This window comes from Homalodisca vitripennis, chromosome 6, assembly GCF_021130785.1.
Source record: "Homalodisca vitripennis isolate AUS2020 chromosome 6, UT_GWSS_2.1, whole genome shotgun sequence".
Classification (NCBI taxonomy): Eukaryota; Metazoa; Arthropoda; class Insecta; order Hemiptera; family Cicadellidae; genus Homalodisca; species Homalodisca vitripennis.
In genome coordinates, this window is record NC_060212.1 from 79,874,334 (window position 1) to 79,900,597 (window position 26,264).

Here is a 26,264-nt window from a genome sequence, read left to right on the forward strand (position 1 = left end):
TGATTAACCGTAGGTAAATACCGTTTAAGTATATGCCTACAACTAAATACTGTTTTAAAACTTATTTTAAGTTATTTTGATTTAACAGCAGTAAGTGTTTTTAAAAATCATCAACGCTATTCTTTTACTGTATTAAAATGTAAGTACATCAGAAAAGAGTTTAGTTATTTAATGGAGTTTAAATGATACGTGGATATTTATCAATTTATAACTTAGAAGTGACAATATAGTAGTAGTGTGAATTGGATACTGGGGAAACTAATGCCCATTCTGTTCCAGAAGTGATCAATATCACATGTTAGGAATTGTATTGCTAATTCCAGAGCTACAGGTTTCATATAAAGCTAGATTAGCCTGAGAAGCGTACATAAAAATGATCCCAAAAGATCGTCATACAATAACTAACAAATTTGGCTGCAAATATTCACGTGTTTGATAAGACTCAATGATTGATGTTTTGTTTACAACATTTCTCAAATTTATCAAATAAGTATTTTTTTACAAAACAAATTATCTAGGTGTTTCATTTTAATAGTACAAACAGTTACAACAGTAGTAGCAAATTGCTATGTACATTGTTTTAGTATACGACAAAAATTTTTCCCGAAATATCGTGTTCACTGGAGCAAGTTATACGAGCTCTCGTTTAGCATCCTTTTGTATAAGTATATTGCCTCCTACCATTTTCATAGTAAATAACAATAATGTAAACCAAATTATTAATGACAGTATAAACAACTTAATATCAAGTAAAAGGATATTGTAATAAATGGCTACAGGTAATGTTTTAATGTGATTCAGGTAGTGTTAATGATAGTTAGGTACGTTTATTATCATACCAATGTAAGATACTCGCGGCACGGTGCGGGCCGGGTTCAACATGTCTAAAATGTACTTCGCTTTATCTGCACCTTCATTTGTTTTTGAGAAAAGCATTGTAGTATACATATAAATATATCTCTAGCATTGCTAATTGATGGAGACAATTTGAAAAAAAAAAAACGTGTTTTGACTATATTAAATATACTTTACATGCATATTGTTTTACACAAACACATCTACATTAATGTTAATTACATGGCTTCAGTAATAAATCATTCTTATAATAGTAAAGAAGTTAAAATAATTTATAGATATCAAACATATTCCTTCTTACAATAAAAGATACATAAATTCTTTTTATTTAAAGATGACAAAAAATATCTGGCCTCATATATTGATACGCACAAGGAAAGACAGTTAGTAATATATATTGCCTATCTAATTAGTATATTTAGTCCCCGGTGTGTAGAGTATTATTATAAAGTTCATAAAAATAGGTGCTAATAATCGGTTTTGTAAGGGTTAAAGAAAATTAATTAATTTTTAGTACACCTTTCTTCAAGACAAATACAACAAATACTGTGCGACAAGTACTGTTTTTTACTGTTATTACTTTTTCATTAATGATGTGTTAAAATGGAAAAAACTAAAATTTTTAACACAAAGCTGTGTTTTCTCCATAATTTTGGTTGTCACAACCCACAAAATAAAATATATTTGTCTTTCACTCTAATACATGAATGAATATTGCCCAAGTAGTAAAAATTGTTTCAGAGATAATATTGGAGTATGTTTTAATGTGGTAGACGTTTGAAGTGATATGTTTAGCGTGTGAGAGATATCGCCGGGACCTGACTCCGTCCTTAGAAGACCAAACTATAACCAAGTTACAAGAGTATATTTATTGGTACATAAATAAACTTCAGAATTTTATGAAGACAGCAGTACCGATTACTTGATGAATTGAGTATAAAAATATTTGTAAACGAATTCCTAAGAGAACGAATACAATCAAATCAAATAGTACACTGCTACTTTAGAATCTGCCAGATGTAGTGTTCAGGAAGGTCAAAGGAGAGAGAGAGAGAGATAGACAGTGGGGTCAGATAACTTCCGGGAACTTGGAGTGGAGGTGGAATGGGCCAGCGGGCTGCTTATCGCAGAAAACAGGAAACGATGATGCTCATGCGATCTAGCGGTCAGAGTCTGCTATACTGTTGCAAGTTCAATTTTAAAGATGCGTTAAGAATTGCGGCCGTATTCTTAATGATAAATATCTATCTACGTAGTAAGAGAATGTTTACATGTAAACACTACAATAGGTAGGTTAGAAATCTAGAGTACCTAACATGCTTGTCGTATGACGTTATTTATTTATTGGCGTATGTATACTACACGCTCTGTGAATAACGCAACAGGCTGAATGTAAATCAATGTCTAGGTGATGTTTGGTGACGGATCATTTTTGTTTAACATTAAATCTCACTGTTAGGTGTTATATACACAAACCGATTCTTACACAAACCAAGCATTCAGTCGGATCAACAGAATGCTTACGTACACTGCTTTATAAAATTCAAAAGAAATAACCGTATTTAACGAAGCTCCCTGAAGTGTGGCGTTAAAATAGTTTTCACCCTGCAGTTCTGCCTCCTACGGCCTCAAACACATTCAGTATGAATTATAACTACGTTAAGGCGTTCATTGTCAAATAAACCATATTATATATAAGGCATGTCCAATAGTAAAATCTTTGAATTTGCTTGGTCTTCTGCATTTATGTTACAGATTTGACTTCTTCGTAGTATACGAGTTTTATTAAAAGTCCTGATGACTAGTTTCAATCATATATATTTGAGTTCATATCAAATGTAATATAATCATATATAACATTGAGTTTAATCCAAAAAAACTATTATATCAAGATTTGTAAAAAGACTTTCATAACAAATAAACAGTACAATTCAGATAGGTGTCACCCTCTCAAAACATGTTTAATATTAAGATATTAAGATATCGTTGTTAAGACATTAGTCAAAGAATATCTATAACATGGTTTTTGTATAATCCATATTAACACTCTTGCCAGCTAAAGCAACTAGGTGACAGGTTTTTGTCTCTACCCAAATCTAGTTCTTGGGTAATTTATTTCATCCTAAAAGCTTTGGCCTTCTCTATTTAATTAAAATTGTACCTTTATCTTAGAATAAACCATAAAAACACAATGCGAAATTTCGTTAAATTCACGAGTGTATACTGTATATAATTTCCCGTAATAGTGTTCTGAAAATTGTTTTCGTGGGTTTCACCTCAAGACAGTTTGGGCTCAATAACTAGACATTTTAGCAACTATTAAAAAAGTTAGACAACTCAGTATCCACTTGGTTTTACAGCTTTAAAACCAGACACACGTGTATTTAAAGCTCTTGCTACAGTAAAGTGTTTAGCGAGTCGTTTTTGGTATTTATAGTTTAAAGTTTAAATAACAGTATAAATTTTGGTGAGAAATAATTTTGTACATACTTGATCCCTTTCTGACGACTCAGAACAAATTATACATTCACGGTACCATTCTGAGGAGCCACTCATCAGAATAGGACAATCCTCAGAATTGGGTCGTTTGCGTATATATATATATATATATATATATATATATATATATATATATATATATATATATATATATATAAGTATTGGGGACATTGTATAAATATTGGTATAATATCTGGCTAAAAGAATCTTAATATTTTGATCATTTGAAATTAATAACTTTTCGCATAGGGCGATCAACACAGCAATATGTATCACGAAAATAGTTTATTGATTACGGAATTCTATAGTAGTTAACAAATTATGATTATTAAGTTTTTATAAAATCTAGCATATTTTAGGGTTTTTTTTACTTTCACAAATAGTTCACATGAAATAAATCACCAAACACATTCTCTGCCGTATATCAAAAACTTCACTGGAAATTTCCTATTTTCACAAGAGAGCACCACACAGAAGCAGAGGGTTACTGTGCAATTATGGTCTCGATACGATACGGCTGTTTAAACCCGTCACTGAGACATGTATGACGGACAAGGCAATAACGTCGTAAGCTCACCAGTGCAGAAGGCTTACAGATAAAGGAGTTGATTAAACGTTGACATTTGATGTTTATTTTTCATCCACCACTAACTAACTAGCAGCCTAAGCTTACAGAAATCATCTGTAGCGGAGAACATTATAGTCACTGGGATTAGAGGTAACCTGCAAACCTGTAAATTATAGTCCTATTGCTTACTTCATTGTAAATTTAATGTTTCACTTATCTGCAAGTTTATTCATCATAAGAATTGTAATACAGACTTAAAGTGAAATCGATTAATAGACAGTACTCGTGAGACTACTTCAATAATTATATCTAAGCATGTGTCAGTATGAGCATCTAACTACAGATCGGCTAAATTTCTCTTATAAGATTAAAAGGCTAAATCTACTTCCAACAAAAGTAATGTTTCTGTGATCTCAAAACTTATTTATTATAAGGAGTTTAATACAGCTCAAAATGTACTTCTATTAGTAAACATTACTGGTTAGACAACTTTATTCTCGGCAACCGATGATATGTGCATGTAACAATACATTGAGAAAATACTTATTATATAATAAAAAACCTTTCGATTTCATTACAAAGGTGAGGTTTCATATATGTTCCTTAATAATTTATTCCTTAATAAAGTCTATTTGTCCTTATTATGCAGTTAGAGCGTCATTACGGTGAGGCAAACACAGAACTTTATAACGACTCGGATTGTTAATATTAATATTCCAGAGTATTAATATTTAAATTATCAATGAGACATCCAAGACGATATAAAATATTTTTTGATTACTAAGCTCCTAGGGAATATTCAGTACAGTTTATTACAAAATTCGTTAACTATTAAATATTATCTGGTTTGTCTAAAATAAAATCCAGTTCTAAATAAAAATAATGGATTTATTTTAAACTGGCAAATTAATAAGTTCAACGTTTAAGAATTTTTATCACTCTATTTTCCACAAAGAACTGACAAACCTTTTAGTAAATTTAAAAATTCCTTTGGCAAGAAATAAAAACATTAATCAAATATATCAAACTAAAAATCAGAGCACTCTTCTAAAATAAAATAACTAAGTTTTAAAATAAAAATGAAATACCACTGGGAAATGACTAAAATAAAAATGTTTACTTCTCTGCCCACTAGTTGAACCTTAACTTTCAAGTCTCTGCTATTCAGATTACAATTCTCTCAAACAATTATTAATGTTCAATTAATTTCCAATTAATAATTCACAATAAAACAGTTCCAGTTAAATATTAATAAATTACTACTTTTCAAAATCTCAATTCAAGTTATTAACAAAGTTCAATTTTAATTCACTTTTCTTGCAAGCATGAACCAAATGTAACTGGTATGATTCTATTATGCTCTATTGTTCTTCGAGAATAAGTTATTCAGATTTCTCTGTGGTTTCTATGAATTTAATTTTTTTCTTATAAAAAGAAAACAGAATCAATTTAAAATCAGATCAGGAAGACTATTTCAATAAAACGGACAATAAACTTGGTGCTTACCTCAAAATCCCTCGGGGAAAAAAATTTAAGAAACACGACGCACTGTAGTCAACTTAATCACGAAAATAACCAAAAATAAGGGCGAAAATTATGAGCGGGCGCTTAAATACTTCCCTTTCCAACCAAATTTTCAGGACATCCGCGGTGTTCTCTCATTGGTCCGGCTGTATGAAACAAGGAGAACAATACTCGCAACAAGACAAGTTCTAATCAATTCAAGGCAGTCAACCTGCCTTCCTAACAATTTAAAACTACCAGTACTAACTTGCCAAAGGATTACATGTTCGTTTTTACCCTGAAATTTCACAATCTAATCTAAAATTAAATCCCAATATTACGATCCCAAAATTTTTATGTAATTTAAGTTTTAATTAAAAAAAAAAATCAATGTAGCTTTAAAAACGCTACAAACTTCCATAGAGTATGAGGGCTTCTTGAACTTGTTTTAAAATCCTGTACTTGTTACAACTACAACAAAAACTAATGGCAAAATTTTAATTTTTCATAACCTTATACCATTACTGTTTGGAAGCCCATATTAACACAATTATATGCTTCTAAAATTTCAGGGCATAAAAACATGAAAAAGGTATTTTTAGACTTTTTTCAGTAAATCACACGATATCAAAATACAAATTTGTCTGATGAGTCATATTATATAATCGCATACTTGTAAGAATAAATTACATATATTATATGTAATTATATTAACATATATATATGGTTGTAATTAAAACCACCTTTATCCAGTTGCTCGTAAAACGTCATAATTAATTTTAAAGCCAATATAATAAACTAATATTACTTATAAATATAATTCTCCTTATAGGTAATTGAGATGATAATGGTAACTATTCTCTAGTAAACCTAAATGGCAAATTAGGTACTTCAATAGAAACAAATTAATAAATTTGGCTTTTATTTAAAAACTATATAATACTAAATATATATATTTTTTTATTGATCATTTTTATGTGTTGAACGTTAAAATGGAATGTTTCCTAAAAATTTAAAACTTTTCATCGTTAAATGTAAATATAAGTATAAAAAAGCGTTTCAAAGTTTGTAATCCAATATGTTCCTACAGGGTAAATTGCGGTATACATAAACAACCACTTAAAACCTAAAGGTGTGACAGTGAACTAAATATCAAAACAATATGAGACATATCTGACAAGTACTCCTGCAACTGGAAGGTCAGACTTTACGAGATGAAACAAAATGTTATCACTTCATATAATTGAAGAGCATAAACAACTTATCCCGTACAGACTGACATGTAAATTTGAAATGTTTTATTTATGTTTCATAGAAATTTGGTAAATTTCCATTTGAATAATATATATATATAAACAATTGATGTTTCATACCCTTCCAAGACAATGTTTCTGAACGTCTAGAACGCAAAAAAACTGCAGGATAAATAAACCCATAAAAAATGCGTGAGAATTTTTCGTGTGACTTAGTAAAACATGAAGCTCAATGTAATAAGTTATATGCTTAATATTTAGCTTGCAATCTTCGCATAGCCTGTTATGCAGTGTAATACAACACCTCATGTCACTATATAGTATGTTCTCTATCTCAAGGTAGGAATTTTAAAATATTTGTTGTACTGCCCTATAGTTCCATTTTACAATGGTCACAAGTTCACTACGATCGTTTTTCCTCGAATTGTAGTCAAAGGGCGAATACTTAGCTGACTCATATAAGTACACAATTTCTTTATTTTCCTTCATATGTCATTTTCAGTGACAAATAAAATCATACTGTTTAAAGTTAGCGTACTTTCAAGTACCGCAGTTTACATTTACCCATATAACTTTTGTGCAGTAAGTAAAATTGTAATTCCTTGAAGTCGTCACTGCTGCTATCTATAATTAATGGTATGTGATAATATTTGTCGTTACTAAACTCATCACCAACGAAAGCTAATGTTTGCTCATCCAAAGCAAATTAAATGGTTTTAATTCATCACTGCTGTAGCTTATAATAAATGTCAAATAGTTGTTAAGATTAATACGACTATATTAATTGCAAAAAATCACGGCATATGATATATTTTCTTGGATATAAAACAACTATAAATAAATATTAGATAATGAGTAGTATATTTTTAAATAAACATATATATATATATGCGTTATTGTAATACCTAAGAAATTTCTATGCCAAAATTCATACAATTCAGTCCATTGGGTTTTGAGTGATTGAGTATAGAATATCCAAATGCCCAAACTTAAAAATATTCAAACCTCCAATCGATCTTAAACAAATGTTAAATTTATAATGATAAAAATACAACAAAAAATCACACCCCAAATATAATACGGTTTTAACAAAATATGTTAAACTTGACCAGAATGCACAATTCAATATACATTCTGTGTAGCATAGCGTTTCTGGATCACTATGTTTTAGTTATCTTGGACAAATAAGTTTTTAAACCTATTTTTAAAAGATTTACAGTGCCTTTGTTGAAATTAAATTACACATATATATTGAAATATGAATGAAACTATTATTAATGAGATTTTGGTTACCCAAAAATAAGTGTGCCTTTTTTAACTCATCACTTGTTCAAGCAAGATGCGATAGCTCCCTTTAAGTTATGCATGTATTGTAAATTGGTTAAGGCTTAAGAAGTCGAGAATCAATGTAAGCCAACATAGAGTGAAAGCTATGATACTATACGTCGAGTGGAGATGATTTTTTTCTAAATTTAACTTGAAAAGAAAGCAAAGTAGACCGAAACCCTATCTGGTGGTGCTCGTGTGTTATAGTGCATAAGATACGTGTATAACTTCTTTAAAGAGTATAATATTTTATTCTTGACTATATAACAAATTGAATTTATCATAAAATAATTAAATCTTGTTTACTATACAATAGAACCATATAATGACAGATTCAACAAAAAGTGAAAATAAAACTAAATACCCATAATTTGTGAATATTCGTACATAGTTTGCAATTATAAATTTCATACTATACCGTTTACTAATTTGAAAAGATGGGGTTGATGCATAGCTTGCAGTTTAATAAAATGTGTTTTAACTATATCATGGGAAAGTATGGTGTAAATGTTACCTAGCAAACTAATTGAAAGCTTAGCTACCTGACGTCAATGTGGGCCATAATTTGGGCTCGCGGGAAACAAAGAGGCGACTGCCTGACAAACTACTGTTCACTCTGCTTAATTGGGTTTCTAATGACGTAACCATTACCATAAAAATGTTTAGAAATAATAATTTGTTTTTATTCTGTTTTAATGTTTGATGACTAAGATTGAGTACATGTCATAGTAAACAAAAACATATTGTTAAACATTATTACTGCGTATTTATAAATGCCACAATCGTAGCCACAATGTTAGTTTTAATTTGTATTATTTAATGTATTAGAAACAATTAGGATTGGCTATAGTATACTATTTGTTTATCATTTTGTTCTTGGCCCGGGAACTATTTATTTATTAAGTCTACCATATTTTCACTAGAGGGATGTTTATGTTTTTAATGCAGGAAGAGATTATTTATATTTAATCAATTTTTTTAAACAAAATTACATGAAAGAATGTCATCTATTATTAACAGTTTATGGTAGTTTTTCGGTATATGCATATTAAAATAAATGTATGTATAAGTTTTATGTTGAAATTAATAATAATTTAATTTTAGAAATGCATGCTGTTATAGTTTATTATATTTTATACCCTATAAACCCAGTTCCATATTAAAGCAGAACCATGAGAGTGGTAACAAGATTTTTCGATTGTATTATAGTGTATAATATTTATAAATTAGTTTTTTTCATAAGTCAAGATAAGAGTAAGCCAAACTACATGTCAACTAAGAGGCGTGTGGATAAGGCTAAAAACAAAATTTTACGTATATACTTAATTTTATTATTAATAGATAAAACCAAAGATAATCACACAGAAAATATCTTAGGATATTTCACGGCAAACAAAGAATGCATCCTTCTAAGTAACGCAGATAAATGTCATGGTTATACAATCACCGTCATAGAACACATTAGTATATAGGATGAAGTTTAAATTAATTTAATTGAAGGATAATATGCATTCCAAGAGAAAATATAAAGAATATTTTTATAAATTTAAATAAGATTTAATTAATCAAGCAAGTCGTTGTGAAATATAAACCTACAGACTGTCATTCTGTTTAAGGTTACAATTAGGTTCAGATAACAAAGAAAAAATTTTTAAGGCTTGATTGGTGTTGTAACCCATGCCTCTTAAAAAATCTAGTTTGCAACGAGCGCGTTGGGTTATGAAAACCTATGCATTAGAATTATAACTATAAAATATACGTACTGTTACAAAGCAATAATATGTAATATGTTATGTTTCATTTTTATGTATTGTTGTAAAACAGTTTTTAAATATAGCAATTTAATAAACAAATTGTTCTAGTTATTCATAGAATAAAATCAGGTTTATTACAAATAAAAATAGTATAAAATATTTTAAATGAATAACAGTGACAAAACAGGAACAGGTGTAATTACTAGTTATTGCTCAATCCGTGACTGGAATAAAGTTATCGCTACAGATTGGATTGAGCTCCGCTACTGATGTGTTTGTATACATACGAGCTGCAAAGTGGGAATTAAAGCCTAAGTGTTTAGCACGATATGTGTCTAGTTTATTTATATATAATCTTTATTAACTTTGCAGAGCACTATTGTTTATGAATGTAAGTTTGGATACATGGATACAGCAATATGATATGGCTTATGAAATTATACGATAATTTCAACCATATGTGCGGCTCTATGAATACATTACAATTTTAATTTACATGGATCGATACTGCTGCTAAGTATATAATATAATATCATATATATGTAACACACAAAAACCTCACATAAACTATAAAAAAAATTATATAAAATCTCTAAAAATCAAATTCGCTAACTTAAATTTATGGTAAATTGTTAAAAATTTGTCTTCATCTGTTTATTTTACATTCTGATAAATGGTATTTGGTTGTTATAAGTAGTGCATATTGATGAGTCAGCTAAATATTATACATAATATGATATTGATTAAGGTGTTTATTTTGTTGATATTCTCATTCCTAGCAAAAAAATCATTCATCTTGCGAAACTAATGTGGGAAGAAACTGATATCTCTGACTTCTCAACTTTAGCAGCTCAGTGATTTTATCCTCAGACCTAGAGAATTTCTGGTAAAGCCAATTTAATTAATTAATATTATTAAGTCGTAAGCATTGTACACACATGTTTCCAAGAGTTATAATTTTACAATTTGTCAGACTATATTTTCCTTTGTGGTTTTATATATTACACTGATTCATAAGAGATTTTTCATCTAGATTTGAATATAATATTGTTTTGAAATTTGCGGCTTTAAAAATTTAATGAGAAGGACGTTTAGTTTTTAGTAAAACTGCCAATGTCTAGGATTAAGAATGCGGATTTTAATATTTCATTATTACTTTGCAGTTCACTATAGTAAAGAGTTTTAAACTTAGGTTTACCCAACCAACTGAAAAGATAGAGCTGGGTGTTATTGTGAAAGATGAGCTTAGCTCCTCTCTGGCCTGGTCTGTAGTTTGTGTAATAATTTATTTGTGAACAAATTAGTATAAAGTATAGAGTAAGTAACGTATCATCACTATTACGTTTTTAATAGGACATAAAAGATTTAGTTTAATAACATTTAAGTCAATAACAGTCTCTAATATTTTACTGTCCAAGCTATGTTGGAAGATGTTTACTTTCTCAATAAATTCTCACCGGCGATCAAGTGCGATACCTTTTACGTTTAAAAAGTACCTCTATTGTTACCGCGGAACATTTTACTATTTGTTCATTACGTTAGTGTTTCATAATTATTTATTTTTTTAACTTTTCAAGAACAATATCGTACCATAATATAAATAAGTCTAGTAGATAAAGAGAGAATTTTGTTTCATCTTACTATAAAATTGTAAAACCTAAAAAGTACCGTTATATTTATCAAACTTTATTAAGCTAATTCATAATTCTTTGTAAGGTACCACATAGTAGATTAATTCATTAATACACATAAAACAAATTATATAAGTTAAATGTCTTATAACAGTTTTTATAACTAAGTTATATGACATAATAATATATGCTGGAGAAGGAATTATAATAAGCATAGTCTACTAAGTATGTACCCACCGTTTCCTTGAGTCAAGGTATCAAGAAACATTCCCGCTCAGCCGATCTTTTTACGCGGGTTTAAAACAGTTGTCATCTTTGCCTACTACACATTCTTCTGTTCAATATATTTATTTTAAATTCGTATAACAAAAATGTTTTAAGTAAAAGAATACTGGAATATTGCTTGGACTTTGATATAGCGGTATTCACGCAGACATGTAATATATTAATTCACTTTGGATTTTCATATATTGGAGTTGCATGTAATAAGAAAGACAAAAAAAATCTCTTTTCTTAAACACAAACATAATAATAACCTTTCTGATATAATTCAATTAAAACGAACGAAATAATAATATGTTATAGTTATATAATGCCAAAACATATTTTAAACCATTTGGTATGATCATATAAGATTGTTCAACACGCAATTAGTCTGTCTTTCACAGTATCTTAATTTTAAACCTCACTATGTTTACTTAACCAACCAGGTTCAGCAAATGAGTGAATTAGCTATTAACTGCTCCCCACGCAAGAAAAATGCTGTCAGACTCATACCACAGGTGATCAGCCTACCACAAACAAACAAAACACGATATACCGGTTGTAACAAGATATTTGTGTTGCAGATGTTCGGTAATTACAAACACAAAGGGTTGGTAATTAAGTTTATTATCACTTTGCATACAAAACTCTAATCTTATATATGAGTGTCCAAACTTAAAAGTGTTACGTGAAAGTAAACGTGATCGCTCCGTAAACAGCGAGCAACACCTTGGTCCCCTACAGCTGCTCCCAATGTGTATAGGTGTAATGTGGTTAACAGTTTTAATTTCAAGATAGTTATTGTATAATTGGAAATTCTTATCACATTTCGACAATGTATGTTCAAAATTCCGTAATTTAAGTCCAAAACTTATAAGTCAATTACAGTCTCCAATACTTTACTTTCCAAGTTATATTGAAAGGTGTTTATCTCTCTTTCAAAACAAGTTCTACCTGGTCGCTGAAATCAAATATTTTCTATGTTTACACGCATTGTTTGCACTTATAATTTTACAGTTTACTAGTTCTGTTAGAGTTTTATAAGGAATTATTTTTAACATTTTCATAAAAATAGTATTGAAATAAATGGAATATTGTGATAAGTGATGAGTATATAAAGAAAGAACCTTGTTTTACCTTACTATACATATTAAGATATAATACTGCTGTGTTTGCACCCTGTTTTATTGACACAAGATATAAAAGAAACTTTACTGCACGTAGATTTTTGCTCAGGTTTCTGTAAATTTTTTCTTTAAAATCTTATGCCCACCATACATTTTTTTTGTTCTATATATATATATATATATATATATATATATATATATATACCTGTATATATATAAATTAACGTGATGTGGGTTAGAACTTAACCTTTTTCGTGAATTTCCATAGCTACCTAGTTATGGGGCCCAGCTTCAAATTAGATAGCATGTACTAGTGATTGGTTGATAAATACCGAGACTATTACTGAATATATCTTTAACTGAATTCAAATGTAATTTCCTTAAACGTTTTATCATTAGGCATAGTAGGATATATCAAAAAGTGAATGAGGCCTACACTTTTAAATTTAATAAACTGTCAAACTAGGCTTTTAGCACAATTCATGAATATATCAAGAACAAAAATATTTAGTTATGCATTCAAATATTTGGTGAATTCTGGTTAGTGAATTCTGACAACTACAATTTAATGTAAATATTGCATTACATTAAAATTTTTAAATAACAGTTAGTGTTAAAACTTTTTACAGTAAACTTATTTTAAGCCTAATAAAGTTGCAGTAGGGGTGAAGCACATGTGAGAAATGTCATGTTTTGATTTCTATGTAAATTGAGTAAAAATCTACATTACTATTTACATATCTTTAAGCTTTTTTCTGTTTATGGAGTTAGAGCTACTGTTTTTAAAGGCATAACTATTTATTATATATACATATTTACTGGATATTAAAACAGTATATATATGAAGCAGTTCACGAAAGTATCAGGACAAAATGGAGTATTTGGAATGTTTTATTCTCTACGGAATGTAAGTGACACTAACGCTATGAAAGGAAATACGGTACTGCCAAATATCTGCATTTTCTGCGGAATAAATTTCGTTGGTAGGATTCTGCAGATTTATCTGCAAGTCTTTACCCTTGTCTCTCTCGTGACATCTGGTATATTGCATTAGCTTAATTCCTCGATAAAACTTGTATATTGCAACCCTTATATACAAAATCTTTATAATCACATTTTTTTATTAAATGTACCATGTATAACTTATATTTTGCGATAGCAGTAATTGATAAGAAGTTTAAAACTTTTAAACATGGATACAGGTATTGACTTTATTTATGGCCTAACCTACAATTTTAGCTAATACATTGATGAGACACGATCTGGTACAGTATAATTTACTATATGAAATTCTGTCCTGGAAGGTTGTAATAAATTAACTGATTCATTTATAAAGCTATTTTGACAGGATATTGTCAACATTTATTAAAATATAATCTTATAGGATACTGTTTTCATGCTAAACACAAAGAAAATATTTCAAACATTGCCAGCTCTGATCTATTTTACTTAGCTTCATACGATATTCGGCCGTAATATAGAAGATGATGAAGGGGATATATAACCTGGTTCGTCCTATAAATTTTTAAAATTGCGCATCAATGAATCTTAACTGCAATTACTAACAGTTCTGAGTAAACAATATGGATCAGAAAAACCCTTCGCTATCTTTGGAGTAAATTTATTTCTTCTTCTTCTTGTTTAATTGTGATGATGACTGTATAATTTTGAATTTGATGATGTTTTCAATGTTTTATGTGTTCATTATATCTAATTTTGAAAAATCGGCCGGTTTGTCCAATATAGTGGGATTGACAATCGTTGCAATTTAATTTGTATACTCCACTATTGTTGAATGTTTAATTTTAATTTTGGTTTGTCGAATTGCTTTTGTTTTTTATTAAAAGTCCAAGGTTGTTCAAGGTTCGAACTTAACCTTAGTTAGTACCTGAAGATGAAATGGAAGATTTCGTAATGTAGGCTACATTGTAAGAAAGATAAAAGTTTAAAAAAGTGTTAAAAGGTTTATTCATATTGTGTTATACATATTTATAAAAAACTTTTCGAGGCTACATCTCTATTATTATTTAAGTTCATTGTACCAATATATTAGTCATATTAAAAACCTAACGCAGCAGATTATATAATATAAACAAGGAAAATTATTTTCTATGTGCTTTACAGATATCATTAGTTATAAACGTAGACTAGGAAGAATAAGAGGACAGATTGAACGCTTTTGATTTCATGCCTATTAATATTCTGTTAAATGGTTATATTCGGAGAATGAATACCTTCAAGCTATGTCGTTTATTTTGGCTGCACAATGTATTTGGACATGACATAATTGAGGAAAGTCTTATGAGAATATTTTAAGTTCGAAGGTTTCAAAGTAAGCAAAAGAAATTGCAGTTTTCCTGGTTGTAAACTTTACTAAGTAACTACCCTCATTAGAATGACACCTTTTAACTAACCGTTTCCACGAACTGCTTTCGTAATACCTGTTTCTGTAATCTCGAGACGACGACTTGTTGGCAGATAGACACATATCAAATAGTACAAAAATAAATTTAACATAAATTCAACCCCAACCAAATTTTATAGTTAGTCATGCATTTATCTTGTCTATGTATACATGAAGTAATACCCAAGACTTTAATCCTAAACGTGAAAAGTTTACCAGGATATTTTTCTACAAGATGTATTCATATAATAATTCATTAATTACTTATTAGTTTACAAATAACTAAAAGTAAACAAAAATGAATTGGATTTTATTTTAAAAAGCGATGGTTTGACACAATACAGGGGATTTTCATGACCTATTGAGGGTATTTTTATGTATGAAAATTGTAACCCCCCCTCTCCCACACACAAAAGAGACGGGAAAGAGGGCAGTAAGTTAAAATGTTTAAAAAAAAAACCCTAGAAAGAGACACCTCATTTTACATTGAATATAAAAAGAATAAGAACGATGAAAATAGATCTCTTCAATGTTAACCTATGACATGTGGTAGCCGAATTCAAATAATGTTCAAATTGTTTTATAAAACATCTACAGTTTACATTTCACGTTATTATAAGGTAGATATAATTTCACTCAATAGTTATTTTGATACCTTACGACCCGAAATAATAAAACAATTTATTACTAGAATCAACAAACATCAACAACCATGATCATTGGGAATCAACAAACAAAGCATTTATTGGGTATGTTACAAAAATTTTTTAATGTGTTATTGATCACTTATCATTTTAAGTCTAATAAACAATAAACAGTTAACAACAGCATTTAAACGTTTAAAAAAGGGGTTTCTCATACTTTACACCCTGTGATATTTTTCTTAAAAAACTATTAGTTTAGGAAAAGAAACTTTATTTAACGTCTGAGTAAAACTGTAATTAGAGCAAAGAACACTTAATATCATTTTGGAATAAAGTTACTAGTGACCGTGATTCAATATTGGAATGAATAAAATATACAATTTTACACCAATAATTGAGCCATATCATTAAATATTACCTCATTTGTTTCTTCTGATATAACTAAACACCTTTTGATCTGTATAGTAAAATAATATCTCATATGAAATTAGTATTTTTTTATTAAGCCATTCTTATATTATGTAAAAAACCTTAGATGAAGGTGCTTTAATCTAATTATTATCAGTACAAATTGGATCGACAGTTTTCATACAAAATGAATTTCATACTCCTGCATTATTTTGGAAATCAGAAAACATTACATAATATAATTGAAATATGACCCTGCAGGTCCTTCAAGACACGATACTTGTGTTTGAATACAAGCAGTCACTTCGAAACATTTCACAAATAATTTGTAACAAAATACCTTTAGAAATGCTTTCATGTTAATGTGTTGTCAAAATTTATACACCACACAATTTCGAAACCACACAAAATAATATCATATAAATATAAAAAAATATTATTTTCCCTCATTATAGTCAAATACCCCTTAAATTTTAAGATTTAGTTAATTAAGTACAATTGCCATATAAAATCTTTACTCTTGAGATATATCAGAATCATTGTAAGCCATCTGTTATTAAATCAGTTTTTTTAACCCGCAGAATTTCAAGAATATGGTATGTTTAGGACCGAAAAAAACCACTCGCAATTACTGAACATAAAAAATATAAAAAAGAACAAACATGTTCAAGCAAATGTTATGTTGAAACAAAGGAAAGAGTAGGTGTATCTTAACAGGCTTCGTCGTGGTTGGGTGCAGTATTGAAGTCTAGAGCTCATTTCATTCCTGATGACAAGTTTACGTCATATAGAAAGAAATCGCTCTGGCAGACAGACGATAAATTGCGTCAGAATACTTTAAATAAACATACACTATGATCAGCCAAGATGCATGGACGTATATGCACCGAACACATAATCGTTGAAATAACTCTTGTGATACTAATTCTTATTTCATTTAATACTGAATGTTTACATCGAGATACAGTGGAACCTGGCTAATTCGAACTTCTATAAATCGAAATCTTCTTTAATTCGAATATTTATATTGGTCCCTAGCATTTTCTATATAAGTAATGTAAAAATATCGTGGTTATTTTGGATAATTCGAACATTTCATCGAACCCGATGCCGATTTTAAAGTAAACAGATTCGCGAAAAGACACTGCACCCTTTCTAATCGCAAGGCACTTGCTTCAAGGCCATTGGACAGATCTAGACACCCTCCTGCCCGGCCGGCCGGCCGGCTCGGCCCTATGCTTCCGCGCCTAATTGTTTTGTAGACGTGACTCATCGCGACTGGCACAAGCTGCGCTGCCTGCAAGATCACTCCACTCCCCATCAGCTCTTTGTTTTTTAAATTGATTCAAACCGTTAGTTTCACTTGGTTAGTTTATCTTGACAACTGTGCGGGTGTGTGGACTTTCTCGCTTGTCGTTTGTTTACGTGCAGTACTGTATGTCTTCCGTAATTTTACATATGATGTTTTAGTGTTTGACTCTTTGTTCGTTGAGCAAAATGTCGTCGCCTCGTAATCCTCGAACATACAAAACTTTGTCTTTAGCTCTAAAAATAGCGGCAATCAAAGAAGTAGAGAAGGGGTTTAAGAAAAAATATGAGATTCCAAAGGACTTTGGAATTTCTTCTAACACATTGTCCATCTACTTAAAGAATAAAGAAAAAATTCTCGGAAGTGAAAGTGAGAACATTAAAGACCGAAAAAGGTTAAGGGAGCCAGAAAATCCAGATTTGGACAATTGTGTTTTAAAGTGGTTCAAACAAACTAGGGATAAGAAGATTCCAGTGAGTGGTCCTCTCATAAGAAACAAAGCTGATCAATTTGCTACTGAATTGGGGAAAAAGATTTTACGGCTAGTACCGGGTGGCTTGACAGCTTCAAAGATCGCAACAAAATTTCGTTGAAATCCATTTGTGGTGAAAGTGGAAGCGTTAATCAACAAGAAGCCAACCAATGGAAAACAGATTTGGAGGAGATGATTCAGGATCGGGACGAAAGGTACATCTTCAATGTTGATGAAAAGGGACATTTTTAATGCACCCCTGACAAAACACTCGCATTTAAAGAAAAAAAATACCACGGAGGAAAACTGAGTAAAGAGAGAATTACTCTCCTGGTTGGTGCAAACATGGACGGATCAGAAAAGCTGCCTTTACATATGATTGGCAAGTCGTCTAGTCCCCGTTGTTTCAAGAACATCAAATCAAAACCAGTGGAATATGTGAACAGCGCAAGAGCTTGGATGACCAGTCACCATTTTGAGAAATGGATGTTGAACTTAGACAAAAAGTTCATAAAAGGAAAATCGAAAAGTTATCTTGTTTATAGACAACTGTACTGCTCACAACACGATTCCAGTAATGGAAAATGTTAAAGTAATTTTTTCCCTGCCAATATGACTTCGGTTGTCCAGCCTATGGACCAGGGGATCATAAAAAACCTAAACAATTTTTACAGACGTTTATTGGTTGAGTACGTACTGATTGAAGTTGTGACGCCCTAAAAATCAAGTTAGACATTCCTCAAGCCTCTCGCATGTGCAAGAAAGCTTGGGACAAAGTAACGCCCGAAACGATCAAAAATTGCTTTAAAAAGCTGGTTTTGTAAAAAAGGAGGACGACGCCGAAATAGCCAACGACATTATAGCGGAAGCGGTACCTTCAGTTGACGGCTAGGAGGACGTCATTACTGACCCTGCCATCTCTTTTGAAGATTTTGTCAACGGGGATGAAGATGTTGCAGTATGTGGTGAGATAACAGATGCGGAGATCATCGCTGAAGTGCTCAACAATAAATAAGATGGCGACATGGCATTGGGTGACTAAGACGGAATCAGTTGGGGCGGAAATAAACGTTCCGAGTGCGGCCGAAGCAGCACATCACATCATGGAACTTTTTTTGAAAGTAAAAATGACGTAAGTTAGTCTATTTTCAATTCATTGAATATGGCAGAATCTTTTGTCACTTCTGAAAGACTTAACGTTAGAAAACAAGTGAAGATTTCTGACGTCTTTCGAAAAAATGTAATAATATTGTACTGTGTAATGTTCCTTATCACCATTCAACTTATTTTGTTTTATTCATAAACATATACTGTAATTGTGTATTTTTTAGATAATTAATTATTCAATTTTGCACTGTTTTACCATACATAGAAAAACATACATTTACACCTATTCATATTATTTGCAATAAAATTTTCAACAAACATGTGAAGTGTCATTATTTTAAGCCTTTAATTCCTAACTTTTTTAATTCGAATTTTTGGATAGTTCGAATTTTTTTATTGGTCCCTTGAAATTCGAATTATTCAAGTTCCACTGTAATTTGATACAATATATATTTAAAGTTTTGTTCATTGACTTATCAGTGTGTATTATTTCATATCAGTGTTTATATAATAACATTTTCAGTGTTGGGAGGGTTCTAAAATGGAAAAGTCCATGTAAATAAAAGTGTTCACCAATTTAAAAAATTTAATTTTATCAAATGTTTTAAATTTGAATAAGCTACATTTGTTATTGTCTCACAAGGCATTGTATAATAGCATTCTCCCCCCTGATAGTTTAAAATTTTATTTATTCCGATATTTTCTACTTGCCATCGAAGTTACTGCGTATAAGACCAATCTAATAATATTTTTTAACCCTCAGCTAAATTGTATGGCGGGATAATAATAATAATAATAATGTTTTGTTGCGTGAACATATTACATGTTATGCAATCGTCAGATAACTGAATTAAGCTAAAATTTTTCACTCATACTTGCATCAAAATCCCTTTCTAACATACAGTTTTGACATTCACTCTCTCCCAGTCATTCGAATTGTTCCACCCTTTCCCCAGTCAGTAAGCCAATTGTTATGTCTCCCAGTTGTGTGCCATGAACTCGTCCGTACTGTAAAATGCGTAAGTGGTCAGTGTTGTTTTTAGACGAGTCTTAAATGCCTTCAGCATTGGGGCACTTTTAATCGAGCTTGGCAATTTGTTTACCAATCGAACTCCTGCCTGAAAAGGCAGTCGTTCATGAGCTACCTTTCTATGTCTCACAGATCGGTAGTCGTCCCTGCCTCTCGTTGCATATGGGTGTATGTCACTACCTCTTATGGTCTCGCATTTGGACTTGAAGAAAATGCAGGTTTCCAATATGTAGAGGAAAGGAAATGTCAACAGTTTCAGGTTTTTGAAAGCTGGTCTGCACGACTCTCTCCGTTTCAGTTTTGCAATTGTTCGGACTGCTTTTTTTTTAAGGATGAAAATTCTGGAAAAGTTTGCGTTTGTGCAACCTCCCCACAAAGCCACTCCGTAGGAGAGGTGCGGGTAGATTAGTCCGTAATATGCCGTCATCAGTACCTGGGTTGGGCAGTATTCGGACAGTTTCCGCAAGACATAAATGCCTGAGGATAGCTTTGAACAAACATGATCTACATGAGAATCCCAAGTCAACCTCGATCTAGGTGTATTTCATAGCGTAGACTTCAGTGATTTCAGTTTCATCCAACATGACTGTTGGACTATAATCTGAATCTGTTTGTCGCAAACTGAATTTGATGAAAGATGATTTCGATGGGTTTGTTTTCAGATTGAGCTCGTTGAAGTGTTGAACTAAATTGTTTAGCTCAATGAAAGACATTTTTTCGAGCGCCTCTTGTGATTCTGGGTTGAGATAGGAGTCGTGTCATCTGCGTATTGGACGAGCCGCCCTTGTTGCACAGATGAGCCAACATCATTGACGTAGATCAAAAAGAGAAAAGGGCTGAGTATTGAGCCTTGAGGAACTCCATAGTTCAGCCCCAGCTCCTCCGATCTAACGCCTGAAATGCCTACGAATTGTGTTCGATTACTAAGATACGATTCAAGCCACTTGAGTGACCTTCCTCGTATCCCGTAATACTCTAGTTTGTGAGTGAGGATTTGGTAGTCGACACAGTCAAAAGCTTTTGATAAGTCAAGGAATATACTCAAAGTATTCCCTCGACCTTCAATTCCCTCTACCACTGCATCGACTAAACGGGCGACTGCGTCTACTGTCGATTTACCGCTTCGGAATCCAAATTGGTTTGCAGATAGCAGGTGGTGCGTATCCAGAAAATTTAGACATCGGGAAAGAAAAAGCTTCTCAAAGGTTTTGCTGAAAACCGGCAGCATTGAGATTGGGCGGTAATTTTGAATAGAGAAAGGGTCGCCCTTCTTGAAAATTGGCCTGACTTTTGCCTTTTTGAGAGAGGAGGGAAAGGTTCCAGCGTGAAAAGAGAGGTTAATCAGATGTTCAAGTGGCCCCAATAAATGCTTAGAACACTGTTGTAGGAGCCACGTTGACACGTGATTCGAGTCATTTGACCGTTTTGTTGGAAAATCTCTTATCACTCTGGCAATCTCCTTCTCTGATACCGGGACCAGTGCCATTGAAGCCAACGGACTCAGTACTAAGGGGGGAGCAGGCTGACTATGTGGTGGACGAAGTCCTTGGTCAGCTCCAACCGAGGAAAAGAATTTGTTAAACTCATCAGCTATCCTTGAAGGGTCGTTGATGAGTTTATTTTTTATGTGCAGTTCAATTGGTTTGTCAGTCAGTGGTTTTTTATTGTTAATGATGGCCCATGCGGTTTTTGAAACGTTTTTTGACGTGAGCAATGCTTTGTTTACATCGTAAGCTTTTGCAGCCTTGATGACTTTTTTATAAATCCGTTTGTAATTTTGAAAAAAATGTTTTGAATTCCTCGTTGGTTGTGTGCTTGTTAGTTTCTGAGAAAAAGAGGAGTCTTTCTCTAGAAACCAGGATACCTTTGTTAATCCATGTGCACTTCCTTTTTTTGCGTTTTTGTTGGGTATTCCTTAGGGGACAGCTCACGTCTAAATTGAAATTGAAGGTGTTTTCAAATGTTTGGAATTGCAGCTCAAGAGAGTCTTCAAAATTTAGAAAGCTCCAACTCTCTTTTTTCAAAAGAAAGTTGAGTAATGCTATGTTTGCGGGCCTTATGTCTTCAGTTGTTTTCTTTTCGACTGGACCCCTTGTAGCTTCATGACCATTGACGATGACCTGTTGGCCATAGTGGTCTGAAATGGCTGTGTCAACCACCAATACATCAATGTCTGTCATGGTTGTGACGACATTGTCGATCGCAGTTGCCGAATCGGCCGTCACTCTTGTTGGAGAGGTGACTGACCACTTTAGGCCAAAAGACCTCAGTATATCGGCGAATCTCCACGCCACGGGGCTATCAACATCTAAAACATCAATATTGAAGTCCCCCACGACAATGAAGCCGCGATTTTTCTCTGTCAAGTCAGAGAGAGTTTCTTCGAAATTCAAAAAAAAGATGCTTCGTTTCCGCTGGGAGACCTATATAAGCCAATCAGATCAAAATTTGAGTTTTTTGTTTGTACCCCCGTGAGTTCAAAGTCTTTGTCTGTAGGTTTGGCAAGGGTGAGGGGGGTAAAGGAGATTTCGTTTGTTAGAAAAACTGCTACACCTCCTCCTTTGAAGGAGTTGCGGCAATAAAAGTTTGCCAATTCATAATTTTGAATTTTGAAATTTTCAATTTTTCTGTTGTTAAAACCGTGCTCGGTTACAACTAGCAAATCAGGATTGAGCTCCTCACACATGAGGAGGAGCTCATCTCCTTTATTTGTGGCAATTTGTGCGTTTTGGTGAAAAATTTTGAAATTGTTTGAGATTTGTGTTTTTATTGTTTTTTGCTTGTCAGTCAAATTTGTATGGGTACTTGGAGTGGAGTCCCTACTAAAAACGATTGAGAAATATGTACTACTGGTGCCGGTGGAGACGCTGGCAGGGCCGTTGTAGAAGGAAGTGGCTGCGGATGTGGAGTAGGTGGCGTCGCAGGTGCTGCTGACGCCGACAGCTGGGCCTTTACTGCTTCTGAATAGCTGTCATGTTGCAGCATGACCGGCACCCTCGCAGGCGATCCACAGGACCCATGAGCAGCCGCCATGGAACGAGTGATGGCAGCGTTAGGCGTAGGCGGTGAGGCCACCCCGTCCTCAGCAAATTGGTGCAGGCATTGAAGGAGGCGTCTAGCCAGCAGCCGCCTGCCAGGCATTCGCAAGTGCATCCCGTGGTGTGTGAACAGGCGTCTGGGTATTTTTTTAAAATCTAATACTTTAACCCCGACATGACGAGCAGCTATTTCTTCAATATGCCTGTTCACATTATCTGTATCGCGATGCACTGGATGCCAAGCAGGAAGGTCGTGCCGATGAGGGACAGTCGACACCACCACCCGAGACGCCCCCATTCTGTCTTGTAAAACCCGCTCCAGATGGCGGAAGATGTTTGATCGCTGACCGTTGGCAATGTCGTTTGTACCGGCGATGAGGACGGTGAAGTCATCTGAAGAAGGCCTGGAAGACGCGACGTCAAGGAGTCCGGCCCCTGGCTTGCACACGCCGGTCACTTTAGGGCCCCCGCCGATGAGGTCCTGAACCATGCCCGCCAGGTGTCTGCCATGGCTGTCGCCCACAATCAGCATTGACGAGAATATTCACAACCATCGAATACATATTTGCCTATACATAGTTTAAGTATAATGAATTTCAAAACAATATGTCTTTATCTTTTTGAAAATGTCTTTTAAAAATAATGTCAGAGATGCAATTGTTTAACCCCTACATTTTCTAACGCTCAAGCACAAAACAGCTATTCATAAACAATACTAAATTGGCAAAATTTAATAAAAATAACTATAAAAATCAACAATAATTGTTTTGATTTACATACAAGTATGACCTTAAGAAACGGCTGACTAACCTGCTCTTGTTTTTAAAGTTATATGGCAAAATTTTAAGAACATAATATTTATAAGTTCCAATTATATTTATTAAATTTAGTCTAGGCAATAGACTCTGATAGACTAAAATATGTACCATAAAGTAACATAAAGAGAATGTTAAAATCTCAGCACTTCAATTTATTTTTATAATGATGTCGAAGCTTTATTATTTATTATCCTTATTAAGAAACGATTACCACTTCCTTTTATAATATGTATTAAAATATCACAAGCATCCAAATAAAATATTTTGTCATTTTAGATTTTTTACTTAGTACACATTTACGTACCGTATTATTACTCTTATAATAAGCTTACCTTAAAACGGGATTTGCAATAACAAAAATGTCGTGAGACAATTTCGTACAGAAAACTCACTTACATATGAATGTCTGAAAGGCTGCGATAAAAGCAGACGAGTGTATTTCTTGACCTTATCTAAGTTGGAAAATATTGGAAAATGTTATATATTACCTTCATTTGTATAACAAAGCACCTTTGTACAAATAATTCGTTTCTTGCCTTTGATAATTTACACATGTCTCTATTTTTCACGACAAAAAATTTTATTAAAATATTCTTAATCAGGGGTTTGTCCTCCTGGAATCCTTAAAACTAAAACGTTATAGATGTCATCTCACGCAAGTTTTTTTTACTTTACAGTACCACTGTTAAATCTTAAAATTACAATGAAATTCGAGCTACAGTGTATTTTGATATACAGAGTAAAAAATATGCTCAGTCAATAATGTGTTATATGCTGCAAGTAGTAATTTTTAATAGTCATGGAAGAACATCGATAAATAGTGTGGGAAATAATTTTCAAAGAAGTTCTTATCACTAACTCCTAGTGGCATGGAAACTTTTGGTGTGTCAGTAAGAAATAGTGGAAGGACATAAGGTCAATTAGTACGAAATAAGATCCAGTAAGACGAGATTAAAAAGATCAGAGGATGGATGTATCTACATTGTGGATGTTTCACAACATCTATACAATAGAATTTTTACGTTTGAATGATGTTTATAAACTTGCTGTTTCTTAGATCAAGATAACTGACTAGATACTGGTTTTATGTGACTTTATATTTATGGATTGGCTTATTTATGGTACATCTAGTTAAAATTGAATTATTTTATTGGCTTATAAGCTGCTGAAAGGAGACGATTTGATGGCTTATTATTTTAGACATCGAATTTAATGATGCGTGTGAAGTTCATACCTTTATTTAATAAATATTTTTATTATTAATTGACTCAGAAAACTGCATAACAAAACCCCTCAATAGATAATTATAAAAACTCTACTCTGGAAGCTTATTAAATGTTAGAATTTGCCATAGACTTCGAATTAATATTGTTCGTCTGCTGTGGTGAATCGACCTTAAGCTTTACCTTATTAGAACAACGTTGAACCTTAAACAATCTTAAAACCTTATTTTTGGAAGTAGAGTCATTAAAAGAATCCAAATATATTTCTAATACACCTCAAATAGTTTTTTAATTTCTTTTGTTTTTTGTAAATGGTATACTTTTGGTATACATTTTCAAAATGTACTAATAATGTCTTTCATACATAACTCGTTAAAATGTTCAAAAGTATTATCATTCAGAATTGTATGAAATATATCTTTAAAACGAGATACTTTCAAATTTCTTAAGGTTTGTAACTGTGTTTTAGGAATACAATTGATAGCCCGAAGTACAGCCGGCCTTTTTGAAAATTCTCTATATATCGTTGCGAGTCTAAGGTAGCTGTAAATTCTAAATATTACGTCTTCTCAAATTTGTTATAGTAATAACAACGTAACCTCTCCGTTTTCCACGTAACTTGTCATGTACATGTTGAGATATATGTCAAACCGTAATGTACAATTTTATTTATTATTTAGTTTGCCGTCATACGTTAATTTTACCGTCGTCGTTAATTGTAAAAATATCCACGATTTATTACTGTGCTATTTATTACTATGATACTTAAAATATGTTTAAAAATAAAAGTGTGTATATGAAAGTCGTTGATGGTATTTAAAATAGTATAAACCACGACAGAAATATCATACAATAAACATATTAGTCAAATATTTATCCCTTAACTGTTTACTTTATTCTCTGCGAAATATGAGTTTGCATTACTGCTATAGAATAGCAAATATATAACATAAATAGCACTATATAATTCTTGCAATTAGATAAAGCAACACAGTACAGTGATCCTGAACATATTTTTTATAATTTGAGAG